The following is a 22,335-nucleotide window of genomic DNA, read 5'->3' as shown; positions in this document are numbered from 1 at the left end:
GTCTCGGGGCATCTGTCTGCGTGGAAAGGGTGCTATAGGGGCAGGGTGAGGGCTGGGGGTGCCCTGGGAGGCCGCTCCAGACTCCAGCTGCCTCCTTCCCCTGCCCCCACTCCCAGCCCACTTCTGAGCTGCCCGCCCGAGCGTCCCGAGCTGCCACTCCATCCCTGGGCTGGCACAGAATATCAATTTGTCTCGTTAAGCTGAAAGTCTGCACTGCACCAAAATCAGAACCCGGCCCGGGCAGGGGGGCCGCGAGAGGCAAAGAGCCGGGAGCACCAGCGGCCACACAGACACCCCTTTGCCCTTCATCGCCCCAGCCCCGCCAGGGTCCCCTTCTGCCGCTGGGCCGCGCCAAGTGAGATGCAGGGAGGCGGGTGAGAAGCTGAGGGTGCTACGCGCGGGGTGGCCTGGGCTCCCCTGGGGCCGGCAGAGGGGGCATCAGGCTGTGTTCCAAAGGAGCAGCCCTGGACGCCTCTCAGGGAGGCTGGGACCTCCCACCTCGGCCCCTTCTCATGGGGTGCCGACGGGGGTACTCACTGGTCCCCCTCCACTCAGACTCCTAAGACATACTCTACTTCAGGAGGGGCCAAACCAGGAGTACCCCCTTCTCCAGGGCCCGGGGCGGGGGGAAGCCTCTGCCCCCCAACACGGGGCCAAGTACAAGTGTTGGAGGCGCTGGGGTGAGGGCGCGCACAGAACGGCAGAGGGCAGAGGCCCACTTCAGCTCCCATCCGGTGGGAACAATGGTGTCTGGGCCAGGAATCCCACCTTTATGACTTTGAGATGACTGGGGGCACACACAGCTCTCTCCCTGTGATTACAAAGCAAACAGCCCCGCAAGGGGCCGCTTACAAGCCACCGTCCAGAGAGAATAATCCCTCCCGTGTCCAGTGCGTTTCAGTTCACAGAGGCCACGTGCAAAACAGTGAATCGCTTGCTTCCCACAAGTATGCTGGAGAGAGCACCCATATTACAGATGGGCAATCTCGCTGGCCCCGCGGCATTGCCGTGGCCAGGGCAAGGTCCCTCAGTTGGGAAGGGGGCAGACGGAACCCATGCTCCAAGCCTGAGGACTACAAGCCCAGGGCTCCCTGCACGTGAAGACAGAGACACAGGCCGCCTGAGGGCCCTTAGTCATCTGCTTGGCTGTCCTAAGTCCTGCCTGCTCCCTGGCCCCTGTGAGGGCTGGGCTGGGCCTTCACTAAGGGACACCAAACTCTTGGGATCTCATGGGTTTTGGTTCTCAGGATGTAAGCCTACGCATGGCATCTGGCTAAGCTCCCATCTCTTTGGCATTTCAGGCCTGTGTACTTCAGCCTCTGCATCCATGCCCCAAGTACAGGATACTCCCTAACTTTTGAGGCAGTCCAAGTGTTAAATGGCAGAGTTTGGAAGCTTTCCTTATGTTAGGCCCACAAACTCCTACTCATCCTTCAAAGTCCAGCTCAAATGCCCCTGCCTTACCCCTCCCCCTGGAATCAATTCTGATTCCAGCAACAGAACTGGTCCATAACTCTGGCCCAGCTCTGACCACATTTCACATCTGTCTCCCTCCCAGGCTTGTGACCACACCAGCTCTGTCTCCAAGTTCCAGCTCCCAGCACACGGTAGGTGCCACAATAAAGGCTCGAGTGAATCTGCTGTTGTGTGGTTTTACGTTATCAAATACCGCAACGAGAAAGACGCTTATCCAGCTCTCCCGTTTTATAGCTGAGCAAACTGAAGCCTCAAGAAAAAAGGCGTCTGGGGCTCACCAAGGTCATTCCTAAGGGTGAAATCTGGCCCCAGACGTTCATCCCTGGCCGCCTTTGCCTCCCCCTCCCACAGCAGACACACCTAGGGCATCTGGCCTGTCCTTCCAGGATACGTTGGGGGTAGGACGTACTGGACAGGCAGAGGCATTGTGAAATCAGACAAACAATGGCTCTAGTGTTGCAACCCTGGGAAGGTTGGAGATGACGGGTCAGGGTCACCTACAGGGAAGTGGGAGAGAGAGGCAGGGGCCAGCCAGGAGGATCGCCCGTGCTTCTGCCTCCAACATGATCTGGCTTGTGGGGGACACGGCTTGAGGTCAGGGTTGGGGGAAGATCTGAGGAACCAGGTAGGGTTCAGGGGAGAGCAGTTCCAGTGGGATTTCAACTGGTGTTTAGGTGGCCAGTTTTCTCCCCGGGGGCAGATCCCAGGACCGAAAAGACAGGGGAAATGGAGAGAGTCCGTCCATCCAGGGATGAGGGTGGGAGCCTGGCCCAGGCCGATGGGGGCATTTTTCACAGGGGAGACTGACAAGGTACGTCCAGATAGGTCTGAGGGAGGCAGAGTGGGATGCAGTCTGAGGCCCACTGTGTCCCTTCTGGAAGGTAACAGGCTCTCTGTGGCTTTCCTCCCTTGAGGGGAAGCAGAAATGAGAACTACGCTTGCCCTGGCCTTGCCCAGCTCAAGGTCTCCTGAAGCCTGGGCCGGGGTCCTGGGGCAGCTGCCATCACAAGGAGCTGCTGGCTGGGCCACTCGGGGGATGAGAAGCTATTTCTAAAGGCCCCTGCCATCCCTGCCTTGTCTGACTTCCACTAATCACTCATGGAGAGTTTGGGCTTCTTCCCGTTTTACAGGAGAAAACTGAGGTCTGGAGATTTACAATGACTTGCTTAGGAGTTACAGGGCCAGGGAGGGCCAGAACTGAGATTCGAACCCAGATCTGTGCCACTCTAGATTTAGGCCCATCGATCTATCCTTGCCTCAAGCCACCCAGCTCTGAGGCCCATGACTCAGACTCTCCAAGGCCCCTGGTCTTTAAGGGGCCACAGAATGTTAGGAGGCCCTGTGGCCCTAACTCTTCCCTTGACTACACTGGGGTCCTCCATCCACTCCCACCAAGGTCCAAAAGTCCCTTGAGACAACCTGGTCTTGGGCTGAGGCTTTGTGGTCAGACAAAGCTGAGTTCAGATCCTGGCTCCTTCATTTACCAGCTGTGTGACTCTGGGCAAGTGACTCAGTCTCCCTGGGTCCCCGTTTTCTCATCTGCACAAAGGGGGCAGTGATACCTATTTGGCAGGTCTGTAAGCTAGAGAGAATGGCAGCTGTTATTCGTAGAAAACACACAGGGGTGAGCTGCTTTTCCCAACCAGGAAAGGTTGGGGGAGTGGGCCTCATGTAGCCCTTCATCCCACTGGGGTATGATCGTCCTCAGATGCCACTGGTGGGGCCTGGGCAGGGCCAGTCTCCAGGACTCTGAAAGCCCAGTCAGCCATGCTGAGTCGAAAACCTGGGTCCCCGCTTCCCAGCCTCCCCCTGGGTCTTGCTCCCTCAGTAAGGAGGGTGCAGGCCTGACTCCTGGCTACTCCAGCTGCCATTCATACTGACATCCTACTGTGTCTCACATGTTGTGAGATTTGCCAAATCCTGAGTGCTAACCAAATTTCAGTCGTGTCCAACTCTTTGTAACTCTATGCACCATAGCCCACCAGGGATTCTCCAGGCAAGAATACTGGAGTGGATTGCCATGCCCTCCTCTAGGGGATCTTCCTGACCCAGGGATCGAACCCACGTCTCTTAACGTCTTCTGCTTTGGCAAGCAGGTCCTTTGCCACTAGTACCACCTAGGAAGCCCTTTCTGGGAGGTAGATCCTATTTTTATCCCCCCATCCCCATTTTACAGATGAGGAAACTGAGGTTCAGAGAGGTGAAATGATGTCCCAGGTCATAGAGTGGGGGAACCTGGCCCTGAAACAGGGCTGCGTGAGGCCCCGTGCTGAGCCCAGGGTCTGTGGGAGGTGAGCGTAAACGTGACCCGGGACGCCACACGGGACCTGAATTTCCCGCAGATCTGAACGCCCCAGAGGACCTACCCTGACCCTCCAGCAGGGCGGGGCAGGTATGCAGCCATGGCTGACTGCCTCCCCACCCACCATGAGGCCAGGAATAGGGGCTAATTAGGGAGTGGGGACTTTCCCATCTGATAGGCCAGAGCCTGGTGAGTCAAAAGCTACTCTGGGAAGACTCCCTGGGGGAGGCAGCCTTTTCCAGGCTTGGGAAACCATGGTCTCAGTCGTGTTCATCCTTCAGGTTAAGGTGACCTTGTTAATGCACAAATATTTATACACTGCCCACTCCCATCTGCCCATCCTGCCTCCTCACCTTGGTCTCCCCCTGCCATCCTCCTCTGGCTTACCCACCCCCTGCACCCTAAGGCCCTCCCTCAATTCCTCTAAACCCCTCTTTGGCTTCCCTGTGCCTTTAGCATAAACCCCAAATTCCTTAGCATGGCTTATGAGGCCTGGATGACTGTCCCAGACCCCTCCCCTTGTCTTCTGTACATCAAGCCCTTCTTGCTTCTGATACACAGCCCTGCATTTCCACGCCTCTGTGTCTCCGCGTGCGCTGTCTGATCTGCCAGGGGACCTTCTACTCATCCTTCAAACTCAGTTCCAGCAATTCCTCTTCCAGGAAGCCTTCCCTGATGTCTTCTCCATCATCTCTGCCTCCCCTCCTACCCCACCAACAGAGTCATTGTAATTAATCTTTTTAATGTATATCTGTCTTGTTCATCGGGGGGGTGGGCCCGGTTCCTTGGGGATAGGGAACAAGTCTCATTTGCCTATTGTATCCTGAGCACTGGGCACACAGCCTTAATAAATATTGATTGAACTGATGAATACAGGTTTGTTGAATGAAAATGCAATTCCCCTGGTGGTTTTAAACTGGTATTTGTATCTCTCTATAGCTCTGGAAATATTCTTTGGGCTTGCTTGGAGGTCCTGATTTAAAGATTGCTATGTCCTGAATGGGTCAATGAATGGGATTCCCTCTGCCTGCCCACCTTGGGAAGGGGAAAGGAAGACCCCCAACTTCCCTTGGATACCCTGTCCAGAGATATGTCAACAGGCTCAGGATGCCTCAGCCCAGGGCTGGACTCAAGGCGAGTTATGCCCCCAGGGAGGAGCCCCTGTCCCTAAATGCTCTCTCCTAGATATTCACAGCCTGACATTTCACCATTAGTAATTCATTTCTTTGGATTATTCAGTCATCAAATATGTATTCAGCCTTCACTGAATGTGAGGTACTGTGCTGGGGTCCCTATTTAACATTTGTGTGTATATATATATATTTTTTTTTTTTTTTTCATTTCTACTGGAAGACTGACTCCCTGGAGGAAGAAGAGGAGGAGAAAGCAGAAAAACAGAGAGAGTGAGGATGGTGAATCCAGGAATGTCAGGAGAAGAGGGAGGAAAATCTGTTATTTGCTGAGCCCCTACTATGTGCCGGGCGCTTAACACAAGAGCTACCATTTTACTCCTCGTCACCACCCCAGAATTTAGTGTTCTCAGGCCTCAGTTTAGAGGAGAAGAAGCCCAGAGAGGGTGAGTAGCTTGCTTAAGGGGACACAGCCGTGTGGAACAGGATCGAGCATTCGAACTGAGCACTGTCTGCGACCTCTATGGACGTCCTCCCACCCAGGAGGCTGCAGGGACCCAGCAGGGAAAAAGGACAAGGTCAGAGGGGTGACAACTGAGATGCTCCAAGCTGAGAGGCCTGCCTGCTGAGGGGGAAGGGAAACCGGACACACGGCTGGGGTTGTGACCAGTGAGAAGTTCGGCCGTGAACGTGGCCTGTCGCTCGTCACAGTGAAAGAATGGCTGCAGGGGCCACATGGGCTGTGTGCTGAGTGTTCTCCTTTGTGCCAACGCACAATCTAGGTACCCACAGCTAACCTGCTATGTGGAGAGGCTCGCTCTGGTCTTACTGATGAGGACACTAAGACCTGGAGAATGGGGAGAGTGTTTAGTCCAGGACTAAACAGCTGGAGCCAGAGTCAGAACTCAGATCTCTTCTGGAAGGCTCGTGGAAGGGTGGTGGGCTTGGGGGTTCACCCTTAGGAGCTTTCCAAGCTGCCAGGGCTTTCAGCAGAACGGAAGCCCCCCCTCTTGACCTCTCATTCAAGCCCCCTGCTTCTAAGATGGGAAGGGGCCCATCTGCTTCAGCCCCCCTTTGCATCCAAAGGGGGTAAGGAAGTAGGGGTGGGTACATTAAGTTTGGGCACTTGAGCCCAATAGACTAGCCCCAATCCTGCTCCACCCTGATAGGCTGTGTGACTTTGGGCAAATCCCACCCCTCCCCATCTCTCTGGCCTCAGGCTCCTTATCTGTAAGATAGGCACACAGCACTATCTGCTTCCTGCCTCTCTGACTGCTCATTTGTTCAACAAAGATCCGCTGATGCCCCCTACTTGTCAGGCTCCTTGCTGGGTGCTGAGGATACAGCGGTGAACAGAAAAGCCCATGGTATCCACTCTCAGGAGGGTTTAGAGACAGCTGTGAAATGAAAGGACCACACAAACTGACCTGTATGTATAAAGGGGTCTGCGATGAAGGAGCGGAGGCTATGAGCACCTGAGGCAGGAATGTCTCCGGTAGGAGTGAGGGCGGAGCTGAAGAAGGTCTCCCTGAGGGGGTGGCGACTGAGCAGGAGTTCACTAGGTAAAAAGTGGTATTTGGCAAGGGGAATGGCAAGTGCAAAGGCCCTGAGGCTGGAAAGGGTTCAGCCATTCTCGAGGGGTACAGAGGCAGCCGGATGACTAGCAGGGGAGAGTAGGCAAGGGGCTTGGGGTGGGGTAGGGCTTGTGGACCAGTTATAGAATGCTGGGAATAGGAGGGACCTTTGAAAGGGGCTTCCCTTGTGGCTCAGCTGGTAAAGAATCCGCCTGCAATGCGAGACACCTGGGTTTGACTCCTGGGCCGGGAAGATCCCCCAGGGAAGGGAAAGGCGACCCACTCCAGTATTCTGGCACTTCCTCGTTGCCTTTGGATGCAAAGGGGGACTGAAGCAGATGAGCCTCTTCCCATCTTAGAAGCTGGGCATAGGAGGGACCTTGCTGCTACTGCTGCTAAGTCGCTTCAGTCGTGTCCGACTCTGTGCGACCCCATAGACGGCAGCCCACCAGGCTCCCCTGTCCCTGGGATTCTCCAGGCAAGAACACTGGAGTGGGTTGCCATTTCCTTCTCCAATGCATGAAAGTGAAAAGGGAAAGCAAAGTTGCTCAGTCATATCCGACTCTTAGCGACCCCATGGACTGCAGCCTACCAGGCTCCTCCATCCATGGGTTTTCTAGGCAAGAGTACTGGAGTGGGGTGCCATTGCCTTGGTTTGAAGAATTAATTGAATGGGATGAGGAACATCAGGCCCATGGCAAGGGCCTGCCACCTGAGAGAATTGCAGTGTCCTGGGACAGCCACACCGCACATCACCCACCTTCCCCAGGGTATGTGTTCATTCAACAAACCGGGACCCGGGCAGACCCTGGGCTAGGGACACTCTAGCATCAACCGGGAGGAAAAACACATCCAACAGACACGTGCAGACTCCCCCACATGCTGGGAGGGGAGGGGAGCCACCCGACTGGAGGAAAAACAGACCAGGAGAGGTGAAGTGGGGGCCCCCACCCCCGGAGTCATGGGCGACGGAGATGGGTGCTGCGGGCTCAGTACTTTCAGTCCAGTATTATTGCCAGGGCTCTGATGGCTGCCCTGCTGGGCAGAAGAGACAGTATTACTATGAGTCATAAATTGTAGTAATGAGGTGGCATTGGCCAAACAATGATTACTAAATAGTGAGTATGTTTGTTCTAAGAAATGTTCATGTTTGGGCTCATTTAATTCTCACTCTTTAAGGTAGTTCTGACTATTATCCCCATTTTACAGATGATAAAAACTGAGGCACAGAGAGGTCAGGGACCTTGGCCAAGGTTGTTCAGTAACTGGTGTTGGGATTTGAACTCAGCTGTCTTCCTACCCTGCTAGAGGCCTGGGGAATGCTTGGGCGCAGCTAGGCGTGTCCAGCAAGTGGCCTAAGGGAGCAGGGTGGAAGTGAGCTGTGTGGAGTCAGAGGTGGGATAAAAAGGGAGGTGGGCTGATGGCCTCCCAAGCCGTCCCCACAGGGACGTCACGCTTTCTCCCAGAGGGAGTTCTCTCTGGGACCTGCCTGTGGAGCTGGTTCGTGTGGAATCGCGGCCTGTCGGGGCTGGGAAGTGCTGCCCCGCCCCTCGGTCAGCCTAACCTTCCATTTTACAGGGAGGGGAGCTGCAGGCCTAGGCAGGCAGCCGGCTGCCTTGGACACCTGCAGCTGAGTCTGTGCTGGCTCCGGGGCAGCCTCTAACCCTGCAAGAAATCTCTCCTGTCCTCTCGTAGGGCTGCCTGATCCACACCCGCCTTCATCAGATAGGAGTCTGAGAGCACCTGCATAGGGGCCAGGCCGCCCTCCGGACACCCTGCATCTGTGGGCCTCTGTGGACTGGACTGCTCTCAAGGCTGGGCCAACATCTCACTCCAGGGCCACTGACAGGCTTCCCTGGGAGGTGCAGTGAGCCCTGGACCAGGAGCTGGCCGAGGTGAGACTAACTGCCGTGGGCCAGGGGGCATTCCGATCTCCTGAGCCCGCCCTCCTCTCCCCCAGCCTCCTGCCCTGCTAACCCCAGGGGCCAGTTTGCCATGAAGAAAAATACAAGAAGAAAATAGACCAGTCTTGACAAACTGTAAGCAACTTCTTGGACGAGGGATGCTGTTTCTTTCTTGGTGGGGGTTGGGGGGAGGGTAGTCACAGCACAGCAGAGAAGAGTGGATCAGAGGCTTGGGGGTCAAAGACATGGGATTGAACCCCAGCACTTCCACTTACTGGTGGGTAGCTTTGAGTTAGTCATTTGGCCAATCTGAACCTCAGTTTCTACACCTGTGAAATGGGAATACCAATTCTTGCAATTGTGAGAGTGTCGGGAAGCGTGAATGACTAACATGTATGCTTGTGGCACATAGTAGGTGTTCAGCAAAGCCTGGCTTGCTTCTCCATCTCTTTCCTGAAAGGTGATACCAATTTTAGACCACAGGAAGTCTGGTGATTGATTTCAAACAAAATGAGGGAACCGGAAGGTATCGCTGGCTTACTTCTTCAGTGCGAACTGAGCACGCACCACATGTCCACTGGCGTGATGACAGCCTCCTGGGGCAGATGGAGAGGAAGCAAGCGGGGAGGGAGGTCTGCGGAGTCCTGGGTGCTGAGTGGTTCCTCTGCCCTAGTGAGGGTTACTTAGGGCCCCACCCATGTGGGGCTGTCTCCAACCTCCCCTAAGGGGTGGTCCTGTCCCAGGACACTATCCCAAGGGTAGCAACCATCTCCTCTGGGCCTTGGTTAGGACTCTTAGCTGCCAGCCCCACACAGGAACCCCATAACCTCCTGCCTGAAAATCCAACCCCCACTCAGCTCCCAGAACTACCCCGGGGGCTAGAGACCAAGCAGTTTCCGGCTGGGGTATGGGCTCTGAATTCACGCACCCCTGGGTTCAAACCCAGACGCCATAACTCACTGGCTGTGTGACCTTGGGCAAGTCACTTCACCTCTCTGAGCCCCAGTTTCTCCATCAGATAGAGATAACGTCGAGCTCAGAGGACTGTGCTGAGATTTCACCGAGATACTGCGTGTAAAACACATCACCCATCCACAGTTAACAGTAGCTTAAAACGGTGCACAAGGCCCCCTCTCTTTCCTTGAAGCAAGCGGGGCATACGTATCCCACCCTGTGGGTTGGCACGGAGCAGTCTTGCCCGGGGTGCTCTGGAATCACTGGGACTGGCTCATGGACCGAGTGTGCGTATGGCCACTGCACGCTGGTGGTCTGCAGTCTGCCTCTGCCCCTGCCTGTGAGCTGGTCTAGAATGTTCCCCAGTTCACCCCCAGGCCCAGGCCAGGACGCCACACTGCTTGCCTTTAGTGCGCTCCTTCGGGGTCTCAGGACCCCCTTCTGCCCTGGTTCCCTCCCACCTGCTCCTCGCCCACCACCTGGCCGCCCTCACGCACCCCAGTGCTGGCAACCTGCTCTTGGGTCTCTCACTCTCCGCCGCAAGCCTGGCCGAGGATGGCCGCTCTGCCCAAAGGGACCTCAGTGTCAGCTGAGGGAGCCTGGTGAGGCCCATCCAGCCCTACGCGGCTGGCGGCTAGTTACCTTCTCTCCTCCTCGCCACCTTTTCTGAACCTTCACAGCCTTCTTCTCAGCCTCCAGCACCCCAGCCACCACCTTCTCGCTCAGAATTTTCATTCCATGACACCTGGCATCCACTCCTCTGATCTCTGTACGACCACTTCTTCCTCCAGCCCCGTGAGGCCCACTAGCAGCCAGTGAATACTGTGTCTGGAGCCAGGTGACCCCAGCATGGTTCTGGCCCAGACCCTTTCCCCCTGTGACCATGGACAAGCTACTCGGCCTCTCAGAGACCCCTCGCCGAGGGTGGCGATACAAATCAGGCTCTCGTCACAAGTCAGGCACATGTCCACGGCTCCCCTGGCCTGGCTCATTCTTGTCCCCTCATCTGCAGGATGGGGAGAAGAGAAGTGTTTGCCCCGGGGACTTTCACTGTGATCCCCAGCCATAGCTGGGGTGAGACCAGCCCTGGTTGTAAAGCGCCATGCTAACACTGATTTTGCTTTGAAGGGCAATGCTTGTTGAGATCTACAATTTTTAGATGTGTTAAGGAAAAAATGAAAAACAAAAAACACGTCACAGGCAGATTATTTATAGTCAGCTCCCGTACAGGTTTTTATCATTCCCTGCCTGCTCAGCTAAAAATAACAAATGACAAAGGTCACATCTGCTCCTACCTATCGGAGGAGTCTTCAAAGACTGAGGCTTTTGATTCACTGCCCGGGTGAAGTGAAAATCATGCTGCCGCAGACCCTGGAATTCCTCCCTGGGTCTTGCTGGGCAGCTCGGGAGGCCTGCGGTGTCTCACTGGGCAGGTGAGCCTGCCCGGCTGCAGTCACTGCCTTCCCCAGCCCTGGGGAGGGAGATGGCAGTGGAATAGCAGGAGATTGGGCCCCGGTTCCAGGGTCTCAGTTTGCCCGTGTTCAAAACGAGAAGAGTGGAGTCAGTAGGTGCTGAGAACTTTCTCCTGAGCCTAAGTGCTAAGTCACTTCAGTTGGGGCCGACTCTGTACGGACGTATGGACTGAAGCCCGCCAGGCTTCTCTGTCCGTAGGATTCTCCAAGGCAAGAATACTGGAGTGGGTTGCCATGCCCTCCTCCAGAGGATCTTTGCAACCCAGGGATTGAACCCACGTCTCTTACATCTGCCTGCATTGGCAGGTGGGTTCTTTACCACGAATGCCACCTGGGAAGCCCCAATCCAAAGTGCAAAGATGCCCTCTTCCTGTTTACTTCCTTCCACCCTGTACCACCGTGGACTCCCTTCCTGAATATCCATTGGCCCCTGTGATGTCAGTTGTGCTGAGGATGCTGATAACCAGGGCAGTGTTTGTGGAGTGGTGACGATGTGGCAGGCATGTGCCCTGATGTGGAGGGAACTCACTGACTGCATGCCCTAGCCGCCACCCAGCGGGAGAAGGACAGCTGGGGTCCCCACCTGATGGGGACACGGACTGGCACCAGGCCCTGAGGGCTGCCGGATGTGACCTGTGTCTCCCTCCTGGGTCGGCTCCAGGCAGTCAGCTGGGCAGAGCAGGCAGGACAGAAACCCCTTAGAGACCACTTTCCCCATCGCTGGGGGAGCCGTGGCCCAGCCTCGGGGACTCTCACCCATGCAGGGAATGGCTGTGGACGGACAAGGGCTCACAGCAGCCTGGGGGAGGTCCCAGGGAAGACCTCATTTCTCCTGGTCCTCGCCAGGAAAAGTGGGTGGCAGAGGCACTGCAGGCAGCGGGCACAGTGCGACTGGAGGTGGGACCCGGTGCGAGGGCCTGGGATGTTCGGGGAGGGCAGGGCTGGGCGTGGGGGAGGTTAGCAGTCTGCCTGAGGACCAGAAGCCTGCACCTTTCCGGAATGATGCTTGCCAGCTCCATGGGTTTTAACACACACTTCACATTCTTCTTTAAATCCACTCCCTTTTTAAAAAGTATACAACTTCCTGGGCTTCCCTGGTGGATCAGATGGGAAAGAATGTGCCTGCAAGGCAGGAGACCTGGGTTTGACCCCTGGGTCAGGAAGATCGCCTGGAGAAAGGAATGGCAACCAGCTCCACTATTCTTGCCTGGGGAACCCCAGGACAGAGGAGCCTGGAGGGCTACAGTCCATGGGGTCACAAAGAGTCAACACAGTTGACACACACACACACAGCCTTCTCGCTACAACCTTAGGCATTCCCAGCCATGAGATTATGGCTTGGCCACTTGTGTTTTTCCCCAAACACAATAAAATAAGTGCCCACTCCCCAAAAAGCAGCCTGGGCCTGCCCTTGGTGAACCACAGCTGTGGCCTCGGCCGGCGGGTGGGTTTGAGGCAGTCGATCTGATCTGAGTTACAGGAGGGTTTTTCTGGGATCACAAGGGGAAGGAGAGGCGTTCCTGGGGTCGGCCCTGCTGCATGACAAAAGCCAGGTGCTAGCAAGCCCCTTGCTGGGACACACTTGTTGCCCTCCCCCTCCTCGGCTCCACTCTCGGGAACAACTCACTCCTGGAAACACCTTTTTCCGGAAGCGAGCTGCTGCGGCCCGGGTGCCCTCAATGATTGGCACACATTCCTGGCCTAGTTAGAAAGCCCCTCGCCTCTCGTATTTATAGCCACCTCTGGACGCGGCTTGTGCCTCTGAGGGAGGCCCGGCTCCTCTCTCGGCACCTCTGTGCTGCCCCAGCCCTGCCGGTCCCAACAGGTGCTGTCAGACCTTACCCCTTTGGACAGAGCCAGGGAGCTGGGACCTCACTGTGGGCGACCGGGGCCAGGGAGTTCCTCCTCCCCGACCTTCATTGGAAAACAGGCGCCATCATGTGGGCCAGGCTGGGCTTTGATGAGCATTCAGCAAACTCACCTAAAGTCTTTACAACAGCCTGGTGAGGGACATTACTCTATCATGCCCATTTCACAAAGGAGGAAACGGAAGCACAGAAAGGTTAGCTAATTGCCCGAGATCACACAGCTCGCTGGGATTCAAACCAGACTCTAGAGCCTGTGTCCCCCAGCCCTCTGCTGAGCTTGGCACATGACGTGGGTCCTTAGCCCCCAAGCGTTACCTGCCTTTGGGGGCCTCCTTAGCTGAGCGTGTCCCTCACTGTCTGCAGTCAAGTGGCCACTGAGTAAACAAATGATGATGGCCACGTGCTGGTTCCGGACACCGGGTCCCTGAGAGGTTAGGAGGACACGGCTAACTAGGGGACAAAGCAGGATGGGGCTGGGGATTACAGGTGGGACTCAAGTCCAGGGGCCCTCTCTACAGAGGGGATGCTGAGGCCCAGATACAGGAAGCTCACACGATGGGAGAAGACCCCTCAGTTCCATCCCTACAGCCACTACCCACCCCTGACCTCTCACACCCTGTCATGTTAAAGGGGTAACACACGCAATAAGCACGTTCACACCAAGGTTGGAGAAGCCTAGCCACCTTTCCCCACGAGTGTGTATAGTTACAAACGAGGGTTTTCCAGGAAGGACAAGAGAACGACTATCATTCTGTGTTTGCTCTGGAAGCAGCACGGGGCCAGGCGCTCTGTAGTCACTCCTTCATTCAACAGACGTTGGCTCAGCCCCTGCTCCACAACGGCCGCTTTATGTTACCCATGAGACACTGTCACCCGCCTCACCTCCTCAGTTCTGGCTGCACCCCAGTCCTTCAGGCCACACACCCCCCCCCCCGACCTGCTCCCGCCATGGCACCCTGACCTGGGGCAGAGGAGCAAAGCGGGAGGTGTCCTGTCCTGCTGTTCATCCTCACATCAGCCCTGAGAGGTGAACCCTGTTCTCAGACTCAAGCTAAAGCCACTGCCATCGAGCAGAGTCAGATCAGAATCAGTCTGCGGAATCCTGAAAGGGAGGAGAGGGCTCGGGTTGCCTGTCCTTAGCCGGGAAATTGATGGCCGACCCTGATTTAATTAGCTTTTCCTTAGAATGATCGAGGGAAGCCTGTAATTAGCTCGGGGGCCCGGAGGGAGAGGCTGGGTGCGGGAGCCAGGGCTGGAGCGGGCAGTGAGAGGGGGTGGGGCCGGCTGTAAGCTTGGATGCCCAGCTGTGCAGGTGATGGGGGTCGGGTGAGCCTCCGGATGCCCGTGGGAGGTGAGTGGAGAGAAACCCAAAGTAACACACAGAGAGAGATGGGGTGGAGGGGCCAAGAGTGGGGTAGGGACTGTGCCTTAACGTTGCGACTGAAAGTGAAGAGGAAAGTGTTAGTTCCTTAGTCATGTCTCTTTTGCAACCCCATGCACTCTAGCCCACCAGGCTCCTCTGCCCATGGAATGCCCCTGGCAAGAGTACCGGAGTGGGTTGCCATTTCTATCTTCAGGGGATCTTCTCGACCCAGGGATCAAACCCCAGTCTCCCACACTGTAGGCAGATTCTTTCCTGTCTGAGCCACCAGGGAAGCCCAGAACTGATGGCTGCAGAATGGTTTCTGCCTGTAACCGATGCTGGAGCTGAAGTGCCAATCCTCTGGCCACGTGATGTGAACAGCGGACTCACTGGAAAAGCCCCTGATGCTGGGAAAGATTGAAGGCAGGAGGAGAAGGCGACGGCAGAGGATGAGATGGTTGGATGGCATCACCAACTCAATGGGCATGAGTTTGGGTAAACTCCAGGAGTTGGTGATGGACAGGGAGGCCTGGCATGCTGCAGTTCGTGGGGTCGCAAAGAGTCGGACACGACTGAGTGACTGAACTGAACTGAACTGATGGAACCTGATACCAGCTATGCTGTGATTACACTGGACCAAACTGTGTGGTGACTTTTCCAAGTAACACATCACCAGGGGCTCAGGGGTTGGCACCGAGGCCCAGGGGCTGTAGATAGTCTCTTTGAGGGCCTTGCTGGTGGCCATGGGGCTCCTCCAACAGTGCCAGGCATTAAAGCAGGATTTCCCAGCTAGTAACAGGGTGAACCCTGTTCCCAGTTCTGAGGGGGAGGCTCATAGAACAGGGTCTGCACTTAATGTAGGGTAAGTGCGCGTGAGCCAGGCACGCACAGGGTCTGGCCTGAGACCCTTGCCAGCTTCAGGCCTCAAGGGCACACACAGCCCAAATGGGTAGGGGGCCCCTCTCTGGGTCCAGCCCTCACTGGCCGCAGCTCCGTGGGCTTCCTGCTGCGGGGATCAGAGCCAGCGCCGCCTTTCAGGAACGCGGCCTGACCAGGACATGCAGGAGAAGGACCCATCGAGAGTCAGCGGAGCAACGCTGCAGGGTTTCCAGACCATCCTCGAGAGTAAGACGTCGGATCTGGGACCACAGCCCACACTCATGAACTCTCAGCCTGAGGACGTCCACAGACCCGGATGAACTCTCACATCGCCACGGCCAGAGGGTGCTATTGGCCCTTGTGGATGTGTGTTTTCGTCCCTGAGGGTGGTTTATCTCTTGGTCTCCAGTGATTTGCTCTCTGACGCTTATTTTCGAGGTGTTTTATCGACCTTGTTAAGCGCACCATGTCCAGTCAGCATCGGAGCAGGGTAGAAATTGTATAAAGAGATGGTGGGAACAGGGGTGACACTTCTTCACTGACCTGTCCAGCCTAGGTGTTTGCGCTGTGTCATCTGAGATGTAAAGACAAATCGCGAACGCCCTGGGGTTCTGTTCCTACTCTGCGTAAAGACAGAGTAGACACGCGCTACGCCGGGAAGGGATAGCAGCACGGCCCACTGCCACTGTTGTGATGCTGACTGCGTGTCAGGGACCACGCAAGGTGCTTTCCCACACAGCCTCTCCTATGTGAACCCTGCTGGGGGCAGGGGCAGGACCAGCCCATTTACAGAAGAGGAAGCGGAGGGTCAGAGAAGGGAGTACCCACCTGAGGCTACTCAGCCAGAAGGGGCAGAGTGTGGATCTGAACCCCCATCTGCCTGACACTGGAGCCTGTGTGCTTCCACACTTCACAGAGGCGGGTGATGGGGTTGGAGATGGCAGGACTCAGGGAATTAAATGGGCGGGTTTGAGGCAGAAAGGAAACTGGATGCATAATTCAGTTTGTAAAATCTAGTCTGTGCCCTGGTTGGGAGCCAGGCCACCGGGACGAAGAGCGCCTGCCCTGCAGCTACTCGTGGGCCAGTGTGCATGCCCTGCTAAGCCCTACTTGGCTGGCGTTCCTGCCCAGGGTGTGTGTCCTGCTAAACCCTGCCTGAGCCGTCTTCCCTCCCTGGGTTCAGGAGCGACCCTTCTCCCCACCCGGGGCCCCGGGGCTGATTTCCATCCTGCTCCCCTCCCCACTCCATCCCCCGCAAGGTCTGCTGCACCAGCCTTGGGCCTGATGCTTGTCTCCTGGGATGTCAGCGGGTCCTTGCGCTGTGCTTGTCAGCACCGGGCTCAGCTCCCTCATAGTAACCATCCTCTGCTAGCAGGTTCAAGGTCGCCCAGCTAGGAAGTGGAAGAGCCAGGATTTGATCCCATGTCCATCTGATGCCAGAGTCCTGAGAACTTCTGCATGACCCTGTCCGCCCTGTGGCCATCATGTCCACCTCCCTCAGCCTCCCAGGTCACTGCACTGGAAGCTGCTTGTTTTAGGCGTAGCCTCTGCTGAGGCCAGCTCTGCACTTGTCAGATGGAGAGAGGAGACGCGTTTTGGCACCCACCCAAGGAAAAGACACTTGGAATAACTCTCCCTTGAAGCTCTTGCTCCCCAAACGCCCTGAATCCTGAATGGGATCAGAACTCTGCAGGACTCACACCACTGCTGCCCGTCTGCCTGGGATTCCCAGCTGACAGTGCACCCTCCAAGCCATGACCTCACTGATCCTCACAGCAGCCCCAGGATGGGTGTCCTGAACCTCCTTTTACAGACGAGGAAGCTGGAGGCGCAGGCAGGTAATGAGGCATGCTCGGGGTCAGGTCCCCATGTGGGGGTGACCTCCCAGAGCCTCAGGTTCTTCATCTGCAAAGATGGTGGTGCTGTTGGCTTCCCAGGGCTGCTCTGAGGGGTAAGGAAGACAAAACAGGGGGGAGGGTCTGGCGGAGAAGCTGACCCACAAGACGCACTCCACAGCTGGTGGGTGCATTTAACTCTCCAGGCAAAGCCAAGACCGCAAACGCATCAAGAGTCGGGGTACGGGAAGGCCGAGAGCGACAGCTCCTCCGGCCACCGCCTGGGCAGATAGGCCGGTGGGCCACAGCTAACAGCGACAACCTCGCTGGCTTCTACTGCTTAATCCTCAGCACGTGTCTCGTTGCATTCTCATCACAAGCTGCAGGAGGTCAGGACAACGTTTATCCCCATTTTACAGCCGAGGGAATGGAGGCGCAGACAGGTTAAGTAAGTGGAAACCAAAGAGCAGCTTTTTAACAGAAAAGAAAAAATAAATGACTCAAGCTCAGAGTATGACAGGCCTGCAAATCAATTGCAAACAAAAAAATTACCCCTCCAAGACTTTAGAACATGCCTCGGGTCTTTCCTCAACCCCATGAGTTCTCACTGAGCTACTTTCTTTGCTATAGAGTATATTGCTAGCTCTTTCCCAAAGCCTGAGGGTCAAGAACCCCTTGGAATCGTGGCCTCCCATCTGCTGGGTCAGTGCTGGATGCAAAGATGGGGATCCTGGCAGCCTTAATCTTTGTGATGGCTTTGGAAGTCGGGAAACTCTGCTTCATATCAGCTGCTCCCAAAGGCATGGCCCAGCTGGCATGTGGTCAGCAGACATCAGAGTTCAAATATGCCCCTGGAAGAGCCCAGGCCGGGGGGAAATTCCCTCTGGAGTCGTGTTCCCTCACCTGCTGCAAAGCCTGGTGGGTTCCCTGGGGAGTCCCGTGTTGCTTGCAGCCAGGAGAAGGGAACGAGGAGACTGCCTGTGCCTCCACTGAGTAGTCAGATACACAAGTCCAGGTGTGTCTCTCTGTGCCTCAGTTTCCTTTTCTCTAAAACGCAGGGCAAAAATAATAGAAGAAAGCCAGCTGGCAGGGCTAGACTGGGGTGGAAGCTGCAAACCAACCGCTCAGGAGAGCAGCCAGCTTAAAATACATTTGTTTGTTTGGCTCAGAGCTTAAAATAAAGTTGAACCAAGTGCCAATGTTTAAAAATTGGGGACTTGTGCGTAGAATCCAGATTTCTGGCTTCTCTGAAAATATGGCAAGCATTGCTCACCCCGGGGTTGGCCGGAGGGGGTGGAGGCCATAGCGACGGGAAGCTGGTCAGCAGTTCGGCCCTAACCATGTCTGGCTTTGTGAAGGGCAGTTGCCTGCCTGGATTCAGGAGGTAAGAGAATTCACAACGCCGGAAGCTCCATCTCTCGAGTGGGTCAATGCCCTCCAGAGAAGGGAGTGGGTTTCTGGGATAAAACCTCTCCCAGTTATTTAACAAATACTGGTCATATGCCAGGGGCTTCCCTGGTGGCTCAGATGGTAAAGAATTCGCCTGCAGTGCAGGAGACCTGGGTTCGAGACATGGGTTGGGAAGATCCCCTGGAGAAGGGAATGGCAACCCACTTCAGTATACTTGCCTGGAGAATCACAGGGACAGAGGAGCCTGGGGTCGCAAAGAATCGGACACGACCAAGCAACTAACATTTTATGCTAGAGGTTGTTTTAAACACACCAGGTACAGTCCCAGGGGGTACACACATAACCAGACAACTCATGAAACAAGTACCACAGTAATTGCACCTGTTTTACAGATGAAGACACGGGCGCACACAGAGGTTAACGCTCTTGCCCAAGGCTACATGGCTATAACAGTAAGGGGGGGCCTTGGGCCTGGGCTCCCGGCAGACCGGCTCACGAATCTGTGCTCTGATCACCGTGTGAAGCTACCAAACCTCTTCTCTGGGTCAGTGGCCAGTCCTGTGGCTTCGTCCAGGTTCCCATGTCTCAATATGAAAACAAACCCATCACCCCTCCCCCCACTCTCCTTCTCTCCTGGCCTCTATTTATCACGTCCCTCCCTCCCCTGGTATGTCAGTCGACTCCTTTAACCCTCTGCACACTCCTGTAGGGCACAGGAGCCACCATCAGCTCCGCCATCTGATGAGAAGTTTGAGGCACAGACAGGTTAAGTGACTTGTCCAAGGCGTTGTGGCTGGAGCCGCAGGGCCAGCGTCTGACCCAGGCCATCTGGCTGCAGGGTCCGCACTCCTGGCCCCCTCTCCCCCTGCCGCCCTCTCCCAAATAGCCACCCACCCCTGCCATTCGTTTCTTCCCTCCTTCATGTCTTCACTCACCCATCCGTCCAACAAACACTCAACCGAGGCCCCGGGCTGGCCATGGGGACACCTCTCAGGTGTATGGAGACGGGCGGGAGTGGGAAGACGACACCCTGCTCCCAGAACAGGAACTGCTCTTGACCACTCCCTCTGGGGCCGAGGCCAGTGGGAAAACTGGTTTCCAACTGACAGCCCTGGAGAGCCCGGGAGGAAGCCAGTGGCACCTGGCAGCTTCCGGCGGGGCAGGCCCCCAGCCAGGACCCAGGACCCAGGGAGACCCCGGCCGCCCTGCACCCGCGCCCCAAGCCCCTCCCTTACAGCTGGAGCATGGACCAGCCTCTGCCACTGGCCCCCTTCGGGGCCCTGGACGAGTGCCCTCCCTGTTGGGGGCCCCAGGTTCCTCACCTGTAAAGTAAGGACAGTAGACCGCTGGAGGTCACAAACGGACAGCTCAAACGCAGCCAGACCGAGTCCATGGATGTTTGTTGCTTAAATATCTACAGAACGCCTTTTTTTTTTTTTTTTTTTTAAATAAACTTTCTGTTTAAGAACAGTTTCAGGTTTACAAAAAAATTGCTAAGAATAGTACAGGGAGTTCTCACCTACCCCACCTCCAGTTTCCCTTATTATTAACCGTTTACATTAGTATCGTGCCTTTTTCACAATTAATGAATCAATATTGATATGCTAATAGTAACTAAAGCCCATACTTGGTTCACATTTCTTTAGTTTTCACCTCCAGTCCTGTTTCTTTTCCAGGATCCCATCCAGGAAATCACAGTATATTTTAGTCATCATGTTTCCTTAGGTGCCTCTTGGCTGTGATAGCTTTGCAGAATTAAAAAAAAAAAAAATGGTATGCCTGAGAAGCAGTGTTTGGGGTACTAGAAATATTCTATACATGTGTTTATTTGGGTGGTATAAGTATGTGTAAAATATGGTACAATTAAGATGGGTGCTCTCTGCCCACTTTAATGTGTGTGCGTGTGTACCCGCTCAGCCACTTCAGTTGTGTCCGACTCTTTGCGCCCCCGTGGACTGCAGCCCGCTGGGCTCCTCTGTCCGTGGGATTCTCCAGGCAAGAGTACTGGACTGGCTTGCCAGGGCCTCGTCCAGGGGATCTCCCGACCTGGGGACTGAACCTGTATCTCTTGCGTCTCTTGCATTGGTAGGCGGGTTCTTTACTCCTGGTGCCCCTGGGAAGCCCTTTTGTGTATCATCACCCAGTTGAAAAAAACAGCTGCATTCTTCAGTTGTCCCCAGTTTGCCACAGTCCTTCACACTCACTGGGATCTCACTGAGTCTGTCCTTTATTTCATCTGCTTGCCATCTATAGCTACCACACAGCATATACATAGGTCTCATCTATAAAATGGGTGTGGTAATATTTTCTACCTGATATGGCTGTAGTCAGGCTAAAAGAAATTATATATATATATATATATGTATATATATAAAGTTCTCAGCAGGGTGTCTGGTGCACGTGTGCAAGCTAAGTCACTTCACTCGTGTCTGACTCTGTGTGACCCCATGGACTGTAGCCCGCCAGGCTCTTCTCTCCATGGATTCTCCAGGCAAGAATACTGCCCTGGGTTGCCATGCCCCCCTCCAGGGGATCTTCCTGAACCAGGGATTGAACCCACATCTCTTACCTTTCCTGCATTAGCAGGTGGGTTCTTTACCATTAGTGCCACCTGGGAAGCCCGTCTGGTGCATAGTAAGTGTTCAATATGTGGGAATCATAATAATTATTATTGTTCAAGTAATATTTATATTATTAAAACAAGTACATAACTCCTGTTTCTCCTTAAAGCAAATTCCATCCTTTCCCTTCTCAGCCTCTTCTTGTGTCTCTGTCCCTCCCTGCCAGGAAAGGCCAAACTCTGATGGCTAGAAGGTAGAGAGACAGAGGCAAGCCTGCACAGGTGGCCCAGATCGGCTAAGGAACCAGGAACCCCCTGAGGATGACCCTGGATCTGACCCCAACATGCACGGAAACTTTAGTGGAAGTTGGGGTCCCAATCCTCCCCTCCCTAAGGAGCCTCTTGGAGAACAAAGGCGTCAGCACCCAAAAGCTGCATCCTGATCCCCTCAGGGGTCCTCCTGGCCAAGGATCCCTGAGGACAGCAGGGAAGCTGTGGGCTTTTGGACGGACACTGCAGAAAGCACAGGGAGAAGGTAGCCTTAGCAGCACGCTGATGGCCCAGCATCTTGTCTCGGGGGATGTCAGCTTCCCCTGTGTGGTGACCCCAAATCTGTGCCCAGAAGCAACAAGGTCAGCAAGAGGCAGGTCTCAGATGCTTCAGGGGGGCCTCTTGCAAGGGGAAACCAAGTTCTAGGCAGGATGGACTGAGAGGCGGCGAAGACCAATGAGATGATGAGGGAAGCAGGAGGAACGGGGACTGGAGGTTCGGAGGCCAGGGCTGGATCTGTCTTGCCCTCTGACTTGCTGCGCGACTGCCAGCAAGTCCCTTTCCCTCTCTGAGTTTCACTTTCCTCACAACAACATCGATCTCAACAACAATAACAGTAACCACGGCGATGGCGCTGGTGCGCTGCTGGTGGTTCCCAATTTTTATGTGACGTACAGGATACGCCTTTTATGTGTGAGGCATGATTTCAGTCCTCACAGATACCCCCATGAAGTATATCCACTATAATCATCTCCACTTCACATACTGAAAAATGAGGGCCAGAGGGTCAAGAGCTTGTCTACAGTTTCCAGCTGAAAGGTCTGCAGACACAGGATTCAATCCATGGCCTGTCTGGCTTGGAGTCCGGGGCCATGACCTAGATCATCTCCTCTGCAGTTGCGCCTGTGAAATGGGCAAGTAGCCTCCAGGTCTCTTCATTTTCCTTCCAGTGCTGACCCTGTGGGCTCTGAAGGTCTGCCCCATGCTCAGGGAGTACTGAGGGGCAGGGAGCAGAGATGCTCAGCACTATGGGGCTGCATCTGCCATCTTGCTTGATCTTCACAAGAGCCTTATGAAATCGGTCTTGCTATCACACCCCCATTTTACAGGGTGGGAAACTGAGGCACTGGTAAACGTGCAGTCTCACAAGGACTTGGATTTGAACCTGGGCTATCTCTCACGCTCTCGCTTGAGTCAGCTGTTCTCTGCAGGAAGGGTGCCCAGAGAGCTGAGTGAGGCCAGAGACCGACCCCTCAGGGCTCCTCATCAACTTCCAAACGGCGTGCCTGCCCTCCAGCCTCCCTCCGGGCCCAGGACTCACAGGCTCGAGGTCCCTCC

General features: G+C 55.3%; 1 protein-coding gene across 3 annotated transcripts in view; it reads right to left on the bottom strand.

Moving 5' to 3' along the window:
• ATP2B2 (ATPase plasma membrane Ca2+ transporting 2) overlaps nt 1–19,260 on the bottom strand; it is a 196,087-nt gene extending 176,827 nt beyond the window's left edge. The window contains exon 1 of one of the 3 annotated variants that reach the window (XM_040246768.1): nt 19,103–19,260. The gene's annotated coding sequence lies outside the window, so the exon portion shown is untranslated. The remainder of the gene's footprint in view (nt 1–19,102) is intronic. The other 2 variants (XM_040246765.1, XM_040246767.1) reach the window with 2 other exon arrangements.
• Nucleotides 19,261–22,335: the final 3,075 nt, after the last annotated feature.

Source organism: Oryx dammah, unplaced genomic scaffold (genome assembly GCF_014754425.2).
Source record: "Oryx dammah isolate SB20612 unplaced genomic scaffold, SCBI_Odam_1.1 HiC_scaffold_9, whole genome shotgun sequence".
Lineage (NCBI taxonomy): Eukaryota > Metazoa > Chordata > Mammalia > Artiodactyla > Bovidae > Oryx > Oryx dammah.
This window is presented reverse-complemented; position numbering and strand designations above follow the sequence as displayed.